This window comes from Symphalangus syndactylus, chromosome 8 (assembly GCF_028878055.3).
Source record: "Symphalangus syndactylus isolate Jambi chromosome 8, NHGRI_mSymSyn1-v2.1_pri, whole genome shotgun sequence".
Taxonomy (NCBI): domain Eukaryota; kingdom Metazoa; phylum Chordata; class Mammalia; order Primates; family Hylobatidae; genus Symphalangus; species Symphalangus syndactylus.
In genome coordinates this window covers 102,145,082-102,159,498 of record NC_072430.2, presented here as the reverse complement: position 1 = coordinate 102,159,498, position 14,417 = coordinate 102,145,082, and the positions used below count along the sequence as shown (strand labels likewise).

At 39.8% G+C, this 14,417-nt stretch overlaps 1 protein-coding gene across 2 annotated transcripts in view; it reads right to left on the bottom strand.

Annotated features, from left to right (window-relative positions):
* PLCL1 (phospholipase C like 1 (inactive)) overlaps window positions 1-14,417 on the bottom strand; it is a 359,754-nt gene that overhangs the window by 179,186 nt on the left and 166,151 nt on the right. Inside the window, exon 1 of one of the 2 annotated variants that reach the window (XM_055290112.2) lies at window positions 8,023-8,039. The exons of the other annotated variant lie outside the window; for it this stretch is intronic. The gene's annotated coding sequence lies outside the window, so the exon portion shown is untranslated. Of the gene's footprint in view, window positions 1-8,022; window positions 8,040-14,417 lie in introns of those variants that run through there. 2 annotated transcript variants of the gene reach the window in all.

Sequence of the window (14,417 nt, the reverse complement as noted above, 5' to 3'; positions counted from 1 at the left end):
TCTACTACAAAATTCAGAAAAGACTATAATTTCTTGCTGAGGATGAGAGAGGCCAGGAAAGCTTTTAAAAGAAGTGCCACTGGAATTATACCTCAAAGTGTGCAGTAATTTCACTTGCGGAGTTGAGGGGAAGTCCTCTTCAGAGAAAGGGAACAAAGACAGAGGTGGGAAAATCTGGGGAGCAGTAAAAGAATAGCCAGGGATTTCCATTTTGATTGGCTTATCCAGTACATAAATAAAAATAATGGAAATTAAAATTGAGAATGTAGTGCAGGGCCAGGTCTTAATGGATCCCAAATGCCAAAATAAGCCATCTGAACTTCAGGGACCCACTAGAGGCAAGGTGAACAAAAAAGTGCCACACTCAGTGCCGGCTTCAGGAACAGTAACCTGGCAGGAAAGGGACAGGGAAATGAATGGATGGGAGCAAGGTAAACAATTGTTGGGTGCAAGTTAGGGTAGGGGCAATAGGAACAGATATGGAAGACACTTTTGAAACAAAAAAAGAAACAAGTAGGTGGGGCTTGATAAGATTGGAATTGGAAAAAGCTCAGAATAGTTCCAGTGAGAAACACAAGTAGGAGCTAATTTGTAATGAGACTGCAATGAAGCCAGAGGAGGTTCTAATTGTGGGTTGATATTTGTGGTAAAACCAATCAAACCAATTTTTCTGCTGAGTCCGGTCTCTTCATGGCCCCTAGAAATGCAGCAGCTGGTGGCTAGCTAGAGACTGAAGCTGTCCTGATAGGACAACAGGGGGTTAGGTGAGGGGGTGGGGGGAAATGGGAAGATCCAAGGTCTTTGATGATGTTATTGGATCACTAAATTAACCAATCTTGGCACTGTGGGTTACATGCTAAAATGTTATAGTAAATTTTCCTTATTGTTAATAAAAATCAGGATTCATGTCCTTTATTTGTACTCAGTAATACAAGAGGAGGAGGAAAGAGATCAGATGGTGATCCCTAGAATTGGAGATTTGCAGAGCAAGTAAAATAGGATCAGAGCCTGAAGTCCATGGAGCTATCAAAAACTGAGCTCAAATGGCAGACCAAACGGTCCACATGAGTAGAGAGGCAGGTGAGGCCAGTGTGGCATGTCAAGGCAATGGATGAGGCAAGAAGCTGTTACAGTGAGAATAAAGCCAAGATTCAGCAGGAGAGAAGACTGCAAAGAGGCAGAACTATAACTGGATATCATCCAAGAAGATAATTTCAGATAAGGGGCAGTTTCAAATGTTGAGCAGGTCTGAAGTGTGGCCGTGCCTATAAGGAGCAAGAGTGACTTAGAAATAAAGTTCCTTGGCCGGGTGCAGTGGCTCATGCCTGTAATGCCAGCACTTTGGGAGGCCGAGGTGGGTGGATCACGAGGTCAGGAGTTTGAGACCAGCCCAGCCAACATGGTGGAACCCTGTCTCTACTAAAAATACAAAAATTAGTCAGGCGTGGTGGTGCACACCTGTAATCCCAGCTACTCAAGAGGCTGAGGCAGGAGAATCACTGGAATCCAGGAGGCAGAGGTTGCAGTGAGCCAAGGTCATGCCACTGCACTCCCACCTGGATGACAGAGTGAGACTCTGAGAAAGAAAAGGAGGGGAGGGGAGGGGAGGGGAGGGGAGGGGAGGGGAGAGAGGAGAGTAAAGTTAAGTTCCTTAAGGTCCACAGGGCAAAGATCTCTGAGACCAGGGATTGGAACACCAGGTAAAGTGTTTAGCAGGTTCCAGGAGATGATAGAAGAAAGACAGAGTCAGCAAAAGTGGACTCTTCTAGGTTGAGAAGTGAGCAGAAGGTGTGAGTTGAATGTAAGATGGAAGAAGTGTGGTACACAGGATAGAATGGAGTTCACAACACAAGTTCTTGAGTGACAATGAACAAGCAATAGACTGGATGTGCTGGTGGGAAGCAGGAAATTCTCTGGCTCCTGCTCCTCACTCTGAGAGCCAGAAAAAGTAAAAGAAATGACCACGAGTGGAGAATGTGGCTCAGGAACTTGTAACTTAGAATAAGGCCAAGAGTGAGTTTTGGCAAGAGTGTAGAGAAATGTTAAGGGAAAAGTTAAAGAATGAGAGGTCTGTGTAAGTAATAGAATCCTAGAGTGGAGTAGGAAGGTATGGTTGGGGAGAAGAAAGGTATGAATTTGAGGATGGGGCTGAAATATTTAAACAGAAACCAGAGTCATAAGAGGGTAGGGGTGTGTATACTTCAGGGGACTTTTTTCTGTTTTTTCTGTTGTTGTTGTTGTTGTTGTTATTGGATGAGGGTGAAAAGAGCCTCACTCTGTTACCCAGGCTGCCAGGCTGGAGTTCAGTGGCACAAATACAGCTCACTGCAGCCTTGATCACCAGGGCTCAAGCAATCCTCCTGCCTCAGCCTCCTGAGTAGCTGGAACTATAGGCACGTGCCACCACACCCAGCTAATTTTTAAGTATTTTTAGAGATGGGGGTCTCACTCTATTGCAGAGACTGGTCTCGAACTCCTGGCCTTAAGCAATCCTCCCACCTAGGCCTCCCAAAGTACTGGGATTACAGGGGTGCCTGGCCCTTACGGGATGATTTTTAAAGACAGAAATGTAGGTGATACCCAATTGGGTTTTTGGCTGGAAAGACATAAGAGTTGATAGGAGAAAGCAAGACTGGAAGAATAAGGCAAATTTTGACAGTTTAACAGCCTGGCAGAATAAAAATTGTAGATGCCTTCAGAAGCAGGCAGACCCTAGGCCTGATTTTGTAATTTACTAGCCATGTCACCTTAAGCTTCTGTTTCCTCATAAGCATTTCGTGGACACTCAATAATGTGAAGCATCACTCTCTTACTATAGCTAGCTTCCAAGCTCCCAGGCCTGTCAGGGCAAACAGCTTCTGACAGCGCAGCTGAGATTGGGAGAAGAAGGGGTCAGAATTTCCCACAACAGCATTCTTCCCAAAGTACACAACACCATTCCAGAATAAAGCCATGAGCTTAGCAATGAACAAGAGTGAAAATTCTGAATTAAACTCTGCAGTAATTCAGCAGCCCTGTGGTGCAAAAGACCTGAAGAGGAACTTCACATATATGGCTGTAGAAACAAACTTTGTGCTCTGCATTTTGTTTATTCAGTGAATGAGCCTATCATCAGTACTTGCAAATTAGCTCTAATTATCAGATAAAAGTGATGTGGTTATTCTAATTGCCTGAAAATCAACTGCTACAAAGAGTCTAAGTAGTAAGCAATAATTACCATATCATTTCATAAAGGAGGGTTTCTTTTTTTTCCTGACTGAAAGTAGCACATGCTCAAGATGAATTACAGGACTGGTTTAAACTTTTACTTATCTTTTCACAATTCACATCAGATCCATGCCAATAGTTCCCAAATTGAAATCTCCAGCCCAGGACTTTCCATAGCAATTCAAGCTGCCTGTCTGACAGCTTTCCTTCGATATCTATTAGGTCACCCAAACTTAATATGGCAAAATCAGAACTCTTGGTAAGCCTCCAAACCAGTTCCTCTCCAGGTTTCTCCCTCCTCATAAATAGCCCTACCATACACTCAGTTTTTCCAAGTCCAACACATAGGAATCCTCCTTGATTTATGCCTTTTCTTACTCTCTTACAGGCAGCCATCAGCAAGTCCTGTGGGCTCTACTTTGAAATACGTCCCAAAGCCATGACACTTCTCTCCTTCTCCACTGCCACTAACCTTGTCTGAGTCACCATCACATCTCAGCTGGATGACTAGATGACTAATTCCCTGTTCTCTCTACTCCTCCACTATCCATTCTTCACCTAGCAGCCACAGGAACCAAGAAAAGTATAAATCGGGCCCTATCATTCTCTTGCTTAAACCCTCTAATGGTTAACTGCTCTTACAATAAAATCCAAATTTTTCCCCATGGCCTGCAAGGCCCACTTGACCTCACGCCTGCCCACCTCCCTGACCTCAACTCTTGCCATGCTCCCCTTTGCTCATGTACCCTGGCCACACTGGACTTCTTTTCCCTGAACATGTGAAGCTCCTCCCCACCATTCCCTTGCCAATCCCTCTCCTGGAATATCTTGACATCAAACCTTTTCATGGCTTGCTCTTCTTTTCACTGAGAGTGAAATGTTACCTCTTCTATGAGTCTGTCTCAATTTTAATTAGTACCTAGTCATTCTCTACTGCATTATACCTTTTTATTATTTTTATACTTCTCCCCACCAAAACGGCATATGGCAGGCACTCAATAAATGTAGGATTTGTGAATAAACTATACATAAATGTTCTTCAATTGAATTATGGTAAACACATCAGAAAGGCTTAAAGTATCATCCTACTTGGGACAGTCAGATCTCCTAGAATTCACCTTCAATTCAAAAGTCACTCAAAAATCTGCTGAACTGGTTTCCACCAGCTCCCAAGCCCATAAGGAAAGATGGTGGTAAGTAGTCCCCAAGCAAAGTGCACTTGTATCCTTCTACAGCTTCTTAGTTCATACCTCCATGCACTACTGTGGCTGAGAGCCTCTCAGAACAGTAGGGACTCACCTCATGAAGACCCAGATTGTGTTTCTTAAAGAACCTGAGCAGATCTCCCACCTCATTAGGCAGAGTCACCAGCAGCAGGGCAGCTCCAAGAAGACTTGAGGAAAAGGGTAGTTTATCCTTGCCAGGGGGAGAATATTGCTGAGTCTCCTGCTCTGCACAGCCATCTCATTGATACAGAACCTGTGTCAGTTGGATTCTTCCTGTTTATCGATCACTACAACCCTTCTGACAACCATGCAAAGGCTTCAAAGTGTATGGAGAACTGGAAGGGACAATGGGGAAGGTCCTAGTTTTCGATCATGTCTATGAAGTAACCACAGTGCTTTCTACACCATATAAGAATTAGACCTTGATAAGGAAAAAATTTTGCTGATATATATCAAAGAGTATGTGAATACGTCAAAAATAATAATTTGTTTTACTTAAAAAAATTAAACCTAGGAGAGACCATAGCACTTTTTACATCTAAACCCTCCAGATTAGACAAAGGAGAAAAATGGACCCAGAAAATGTAAACGACTTGCTCAAGATCTCCAGCAATTCAGAATATTTTTGAATATGTGACACCTTATATTTTGTACATTTTTAAAGATGGATAAAAGTGAACCGATGATGAAGGATAATTTCTTTACTTTACCCACACTCAGGAGTTTGAGTAAAATTAACATTATGAGGATGTTTTCTCTGATGCTGGTCAGACATGTAATTGAACTCAACAAGGTCACATCTCTTGGGGGAAAAAAAAAATCTCCTTTTCTCATCTCTTATCTTGTTACACTTTGTTTTTCCTTTCCTCTTGCTACATGTAATTTCTTGAGGTAGAATGCCTTCATACTGAATTTATCTTGGAAAGATTTTCCAAGAAATTAGAGTTCCAAGTTTTCCAGACATTGCAAAACAAACCCTGTACTTGCCTTTCTTTGACAAAACTTGGCAGCCTGCCTCAAAAACATATTACTCAGCATGTGCCCTCATGGCATAATTCCCAAATCTTCTATAATCTTACAAAAGCATTTTTTCTTTCTGAAGAAATGTTCACTTTCAGATAAGATGCCTCCATGACCTGAACCGGCTACTTCCCTGTGTCATTTAGAAAATCAACTGGAGCCTAACTCAAGGAGGAGGATACTAGGCCTATAAACATGTACATTTAAAATACTCTGTGATAACCAAAATGCATGTACTGGCAGTATATTTCTGATTACTTTTATATTTATAATAATTTGACAGTTTTATTTTAAAAATTAGCAATCAACAGAATGCAAATAATATAGGCAATTTTTGGTTGGGTTCTTTTTTTTTATTATACTTTAGGTTTTAGGGTACATGTGCACAATGTGCAGGTTTGTTACATATGTATCCATGTGCCGTGTTGGTTTGCTGCACCCATTAACTCGTCATTTAGCATTAGGTATATCTCCTAATGCTGTCCCTCCCCCCTCCCCCCACCCCACAACAGTCCCCGGAGTGTGATGTTCCCCTTCCTGTGTCCATGAGTTCTCATTGTTCAATTCCCACCTATGAGTGAGAACATGCGGTGTTTGGTTAGGTTCTTAATCTTTGTCCTGATGTTACCCATAAATGCAAAAATGCTAGATCAGATTATTTGCTGAGTATACAGATGATACATGGCTTATTTGGAGAAAAATTCAAAACGTGTAACAAGGACAGTAAAAATCACCTGAGATTCAGCCACCATCCAGAGAAAGAATCACTACAGTTTGGTAACCACTGTTGTAATATCTTTCTATGCACATACACACAATATGTGATTTTATGCACATGGAATGGTATATAAGTTGGTTTGTGGCCAAGTTCTTGCTAATTCTATGGTCTTTTGATGAGAGTATCTATCTTCCCCTTCCCCTGTGTCACCTCCCCTGCCGCTCCTTAGCCAATGGAACAGCCTAGTATGCATCCATCCATAACTCCTGGGTTTATACACTTTCATGGCAATAGCTATAATTTATTAAGTGCTTAACATGTTTTCCAGCCTATTTGGTACTTTGTGTTTCCCCCACCCTTTATTTGTTGAGATATGTTGTTCCTTTCAGCGACTCCTTTTACCACCTATTTTACTTTCTGTCTCACTCATCTAAAAATCCAAAGCCCTGCTTCCTCACATGTGGAGTCCCCACAGCTGATGTTGCAGAAGGACTTCATGGCAGCTCCATTTCTCTTTTTCTGTTTCCTTATGGTTTGTAGCACAAGGCCCCATGCAAAGGGGCCTAATTTAATAAATATCCTAAGTGGCAGATATTGGAAAAGAAATAAAGGTCACAACTATGACTGAACAAACAGGGGCTTCTTTGTTGTTTTTACAAAGATAAGAAAATGTTAGCCATAAAGAGTGACCTTGCTAAAAAATTTCATAAGGACAAGTATTTAATGGGCATAATCCCAGCCTTTTTATTATAGCATAAACATGACATCAAAATATAATATTCAATTATCTGATGGTTGAAAAAGATTTGAGTTATTCTTTAGCTAAAGGAATTAAAAGAAGGAATTATTAAACACAAAAATACAAACAAACTTCATGTTGAGAACTGCATTATTTGTTAAATGTTAAACTACATATAAATGGAGACACAGTTTGCTCACTAAACCTACATTAATGTTGCATATCTCATATCCCAGACACTGTTGGATGTTGTGGGGGAAAAAAGGTAAAATGGATACAACTCTTGTCTTCAATAAGCTTGTAGTTCAGTGTAGCACTATCTAACAGAAAGATAATGCAAACCATGTGTAATTTTTTAAAAGTAAAAAGCACCAGGTAAAATTAATTGTAATACTATATTTTATTTAACCTAATATATCCAAAATACTATTGCAACATGTGACTAATATTGAAAAATTATTGAGATAGTTCACATACTTTTTGTCATACTAAGTCTTCAAAATTCAGCATGGGTTTTACACTTATAGTACATCTCTATTTGGACTAGCCACATGCTATGGTTTGAATGTTCACTCCAAAACTCTTATTGAGATTTAATTGCCATTGTGACAGTATTAAGAGGTGGGACCTTTAAGAGGTGATTAGGTCATGGGGGCTGCGCTCTCATTAATGGATTAATACTATTGTCATGGGAGTGGGTTTGTTATTGCAAGACCAGGTTTTTATTAAGTGAGCCTGGCCCCCATGCTTTCTCTTTTTGCACACACTCACTTGCCCTCTTACCTCCCCACCATAGCACAACATAGCAAGAAGGCCCTTATCAGATGCTGGTACCATGCTCTTGGACCTTCCAGCCTCCAGAAATGTGAGAAATAAATTTCTTTTCTCTATAAATTACTCAGTCTTGAGTATTCCATTACAGCAACAGAAAATGAAATAAGATGCCATACTTCAGGGGCTCAATAGCCACATGTAGCTGGTGGCTATCATATTGGAAAGTACAGGTCCAGTGCATTTGTCAGAATAAGTCAGGTTATGCTGTATACAAACCACCCGAAAATCTCAATGGCTCAAAGAATCAAAAGTATATTTCTAGTTTAAACTACATGCACTTTGCAGGTCAGCAGGAGACTCTGGACATTGCAGTCATTCAGGGACTCAGACTTCATCTCTACATACCATCACAGTGAATAGGAAGGAAAGGTAGGAGTTGAGCAGTGGATATTAAATGATTTCACCTGAAAATAATTTGCATCGCTTCTGATCACATTTCATTGGTCAAAGTGAGTCATTTGGCCAAAGATGGTAGAAAGTACAATCTTATCATCTGCTCAGAAGACTGAGAGCTGGAAATATTTGCTGTACAATATCAATGATTACCATATGTATTAAGCAAACATTATGAGTCAAGCAATGTGAAAAACAAGAAGGGAGAAAAAGAGTAGATAGCTAGATCTACAACACAGGATGGATGTGAGGAAAGCTCTCAGTAAGAGAGCGATAAAAGGCTTAGGGAGTTGAGGGGACAGTCAAGTTACTGCTGGCACCAATGGAGAAGCATCCATAAATAGTACTTGCCTGGAACTGTCTTACACATCTGGAGGATCACTCCACCTAATTAACTCAGAGTCTAGCCTTGAGAAAGCAGACATCTCAACTCTGTTATAGAGAACATATTGCCACTATGCACACCCTATAAAAAATGTACAGTACAACATATGCTAGACTCACACATGCACTTTGAGGGTGATTTTGTGTAAATTGTCCTTTTAAATCAGTAGTCGCCAAACTTTTTGGTACCAGGGACCAGTTTCATGGAAGATAATTTTTCCACGGATCAGAGTGGGAGGTGGCTTCAGGATGAAACTCTTCCACTTCAGATCATCAGGCATTAGACTCTCATAAGGCACACACAACCTAGATCCCTTGCATGTGCAGTTCACAAATAGTTACCGCTCCTATGAAAATCTAATGTTGCCACTGATCTGACAGGAGGTGGATCGCTCAGGCGATAGTGCTCACTCACCTATAGCTCACCTCCTGCTATGTGGCCAGGTTCCTAACCAGACCGTGGCCTGGGGGTTGGGGACCCTGTTTTAAATGACTCACTCTAAACTTATAAAATAGCCATCTCTGAACCAGCCATCAGATCACCCAGAACATTCTAAGATCTCAGAAGAGGGGTAAGGGGAGTAATTTGCAGCAACTAATACCTGCACTACGTTCTGAAAACCTCCAGTAGAATAAGAAATTCAGTGAAAAACCAAAGATAGTCTCCAGAAGAACAATTTTAATTTCCTAATCAGCATCCTGTGCTGGTATTGAGAGACTGCTTTGTTGAGAAACAGACCATTCTGATTAGATAAAATAATTTTTTATGGAGGAATGGAAACTAAAACTGGAAAATTAACTTAGCACCATGGTATACTGGAAGCCCTTCAATGCAAAGAAAATGATTTTTAACTATTTCTATTTTCCCAGTTGATTGCCTTAGAATAATATCTCTAAAGAGTTGGAAACCTAGAAAGTACCCCAAAAATGATGAATACTTTTGTTATTACCATTTAATAAGGAAACCTAGAAAGTACCCCAAAAATGACAAATATTTTTGTTATTACCATTTTGTAAGGAGGGGTCTCTGATAATTCTGTGTGGTACATTCACCTTGCTAGGAATGATGGATTGGCCTTTTAAGGCTGACATAGTTCCTGGGTTTTATGTGACCACTTGGGTTTAGTTCTCCCAAGGCCAGACTTCCATCCATGTTAATCTCATTTACTAGTGAAGATTAAAGAAAATAACAGAAAACAGCTTAATTTTTGGATTCCTAAAAAGCATAAAATAATTTCAGAACCTTGAAATTCTAAAGCATAATGTAACACACAAAAGCAATATCCACTTAGGTAAATTAGACTTGTATGTTATCTTGAGGTAATAGAATGTCACTAGAATAGTAAGTGAAAGACAATTAAGCTCATTAATGGCTATGTTCTCAAGAAGCTACTCAGCCAGCCACGCATCACCAGGGGGAAGCTACTAGAAGATACTGGTGAGTGGAAGAGAGTAGGCCTTACAAGAACAAGGGAGAAACCAAAAGTCACCCAAGATGACAATAACCTTTCTAGCTTTGATGGATCAGGCCTTTGAGTTATATGAGGGAGCATATAATTTCTTTCCACGTTTCTCTGTTCTGAACAAAAATAATTCAAAGTTCATATGCATAATAAAGTTCAGCATTTAAAGGGCACTGACATTTTATTGATATTAAAAATAAACCAAGAGAGAAGATGTAATTTTTTCCTCTGGATTTACCTTTTCATTTATGACCAGGAGGCAGACATAACTTTTCTGACCAACTTTTTAACTGTCAAGTAAATAATGAACCCACATACAAGTCCTGGGAGAATCACTAAAGAAACCCCCAAAGTAAATAAAGAAATATAAAATGGAAAGCAGATTAATTATCTCAATTCTAATTACTCAGTTTAGAATTCATTCCAGTTGCCCATATGTATCTAATGATACCCAAATTACTTCTAAATTTAGGTCAAGATTATCAATAGGTGAGCAGAAAGAGAACAGCCTGGCCAACATGGTGAAACCCCATCTCTACTAAAAATACAAAAATTAGCTGGGTGTGGTGGCACATGCCTATAATCCCAGCTACCCTGGAGGGTGAGGTGGGAGAATTGCTTGAACCTGAGAGGTGGAGGTTGCAGTGAGCTGAGATTATGCCACTACACTTCAGCCTGGAAGACAGAGCAAGACTCCATCTCAAAAAAAAAAAAAAAACTGCTAATGTAACGTGGTGATTCTCCTGTAGAAAAGCAGTGTTTCTTATAAGGCTGCAGGGGCAAGTTCTCACTGGGGATCCACAATGTCAGCACCCATTCAAGTCTCTGACCCTCTAGTCTCTGATCTCGAGCAGCAGACTCTGCTTCCATGTTTGGTTCTGCCCCAGACTCTGACCTTACTCTAGCTACAGGGCCTAGGCAGATATAAAAAAATTAGTATGGATGAGGCAGGAGAATGGCGTGAACCCAGGAGGTGGAGCTTGCAGTGAGCCAAGATGGCGCCACTGCACTCTAGCCTGGGCGATAGAGTGAGACTCCGTCTTGAAAAAAAAAAAAAAAAAAATTAGTATGGATGGAGACAGAGCAAGATGACCAAATAGTAGCCTCCATCAATCATCCTCCCTGAAGGAACACCAAATTGAACAACTATTCACAGAAAAAAAAGCACCATCTTAAGAACCAAAAATCAGGTAAGTGACCACAGTACCTGGTTTTAACTTCGTATTGGTGAAAGAGGCACTGAAGAAGTAGGAAAGGCAGTCCTGAATTGCCAGTGCCATCCCTTCCCCATCCCCTGCAGCAGCTGCATTGTTCAAAGAGAGAATCTATGTGCCTGGGGAAGGGAGAGCACAGTGATTGTTACACTTTACACTGAAACTCAGTCTTGCCCTGTCACAGCAGAAAGCAATACAGGCAAAACTCAATGGAGGGAGAATTCAGGCCAGCCCTAGCCAAAAGGGAATCACCCAACCCAGATGTCAGAACCTGAATTCTGGCAAGGCTTGTCACCCTGGCTAAAGTACTCTGAGGTCCTAAATAAACTTGAAAGGCAGTCTAGGCCACAAGGACTGCAATTCTTGGGAAAGTCCTGGTGCTGTGCTGGGCTCAGAGCCAGTGAACTTGGGGGCATGTGACCTAGTGAGACCAGCTCATGTGCACCATCTCTTCCAAAACCACAGGCAACACAGCTCACAGCTCCAAAAGAGACTCTTTCCTTCTGCTTGAGGAGTGGAGAGGGAAGAGTAAAGAGGACTTTGTCTTGCAACTTGGAACCAGCTCAGCCATAGTAGGATAGGGCACTAGGCAGAGTCCTGAGGCCCTATATCCCAGATGCCCAGATGACATTTCTAGACACACCCTGAGCTAGAAGAAAACCCACTTCCTTGAAAGGAAGAACCCAGTCCTGGCAGGATTCATCACCTGCTGACTAAAGAGCCCTTGGGCCCTGAATAGTCAAGAGTGGTAGCCAGGTAGTACATGCTGTGGGCCTTGGGTGAGACTGTAACCACAGTGGAATAAAACTAGAAATCATTAACAAGAGGAACTTTAGAAACTATACAAACACATGGAAGTTAAACAACATGCTCCTGCTCCTGAATGACCAATAGGTCAATAAAGAAATTAAGAAGGAAACTGAAAATTTTTTTGAAACAAATGACATTGGAAACACAACATACCAAAACCTATGGGATAGAGCAAAAACAGTACTAAAAGGGAAATGTATAGCTATAAGTGCCAACATCAAAAAAGAAGAAAAACTTCAAATAAACAATCTAACAATGTATCTCAAAGAATTAGAAAAGCAAGAGCAACCCAAACACAAAATTAGCAGGAAAAAATAGTGAAGATGAAAGCAGAAATAAATGAAGACAACAGTACAAAAGATCAATGAAACTAAAAGCTGATTTTTTGAAAAGATTAAAAACAATCAACAAAACTTTAGCCAGATTAAGAAAAAAAGACAGAAGACCTACACAAATAAAATCAGAGATGTGAAAGGAGACGTGACAACCAACACCACAGAAATTCAAAAGACCATGAGAGGCTGCTATGAACAACTATATGCCAATAAATTGGAAAACCTAGAAGAGATGAATAAATTCCTAGACAAATACAACCTACCAAGATTCAACCATGAAGAAATCCAAACCTTGAAGAGTTTAGTAACAAGTAAACAGAAGATCGAAGCTGTAGTAAAAAGTCTCCCAGCAAATAAAAGCCCAGGACCTGATGCCATCACTGCTGAATTTTACCGAATATTTAAAGAAAAACTAATACTACTCCTACTCAAACTATGCCAAAAAATAGAGGATGAGGGAATACTTCCAAGCTCATTCTACAAGTCCAGTATTACCCTGATGCAAAAATCAGACAAAGATACATCAATAAAAGAAAACTACAGGCCAATAAAACCATCAATAAAATGTTATCAAACCAGATTCAATAACATATTAAAAGATCATTCATCATGACCAAGTGGGATTTATCTTAGGAATGCAAGGATGGTTCAACACACACAAATTAATCAATGTGATATATCAATAGAATAAAAGACAAGAAACGTATGATTATTTCAATTGATGCTGAAAAAGCATTTGATAAAATCCAATATCCCTTCATGATAAAAACTCTCAAAAAACAGGGTATAAAAAGAACATACCTCAACTTAATAAAAGCCATATAAGACAGACCCACAGTTAGTATCATACTGAACAGCAAAAAAACTGAAAGCCTTTCCTCTAAGATCTGGAACATGACAAGGATGCCCATTTTACCACCATTAATTGGAACTCCTAGCTAGAACAATCAGACAAGAGAGAAATAAAGGGCATTGAAATTGGAAAGGAAGAAGTCAAATTTCCTTGTTTGCAGATGGTATGATCTTATATTTAGAAAAACCTGAAGACTCCATCAAAAAACTATTAGAACTGATAAAACAAATTTAGTAAAGTTACAGGATACAAAATCAACATACAACAATCAATAGCATGTCTATATGACAACAGTGAACAACATGAAAAATAAATCAATGAAGCAATCCCATTTATATTAGCTACAAATAAAATAAAATAAAATAAAATACCTAGGAATTAACCAAAAAACTGAAAGATCTCTACAATGAAAACTATACAACATTTATGAAAGACATGGAAGAGGACACAAAGAACTCAAAGATTCTTCCATGTTCATGGATTGGAAGAATTAATACTCTTAGAACGCTCATACTACTGAAAGAAATCTACAGATTCAATGCCATCTCTATCAAAATACCAATGACATTCTTCACAGCAAGAAAACAATCCTAAAATTTATATAAAACCACAAAAGACACACCACAGCCAAAGCTAACCTAAGCAAAAAGAAGAAAACTAGACAAATTACATTATCTGACTTCAAGTTATACTACAAAGCTACAGTAACCAAAACAGCATGGTACTCGTTTTAAAAACAGATACGTAGACTAATGGAATAGAAGAGAGAACCCAGAAACAAATCCATACCTCTACAGCAAACTCATTTTTGATAAAGGTGACAAAAACATACATTGGGGAAAGGATCTCCTCTTCAATAAATGATGCTGGGAAAACTGGATAGCCATCCACATGCAGAAGAATGAAACTAGATCCCTATCTCTCACAATATACAAATATCAAATCAAAATGAATTAAAGACTTAAATCTAAGACCTCAAACTGTGAAACTACTACAAGAAAACATTGGGAAAACTCTCTAGGACATTGGACTGGGCAAAGATTCTTGAGTAATACCCTACAAGCAAAGGCAACCAAAGCAAAAATGGGCAGATGGGATCACATCAAGTTAAAAAGCTTCTGCACAGCAAAAGAAACAACCCACAAAGTGAAGAGATATCACACAGAATGGGGAGAAAATATTCACAAACTATCCATCTAACAAGGGATTAATAACCAGAGT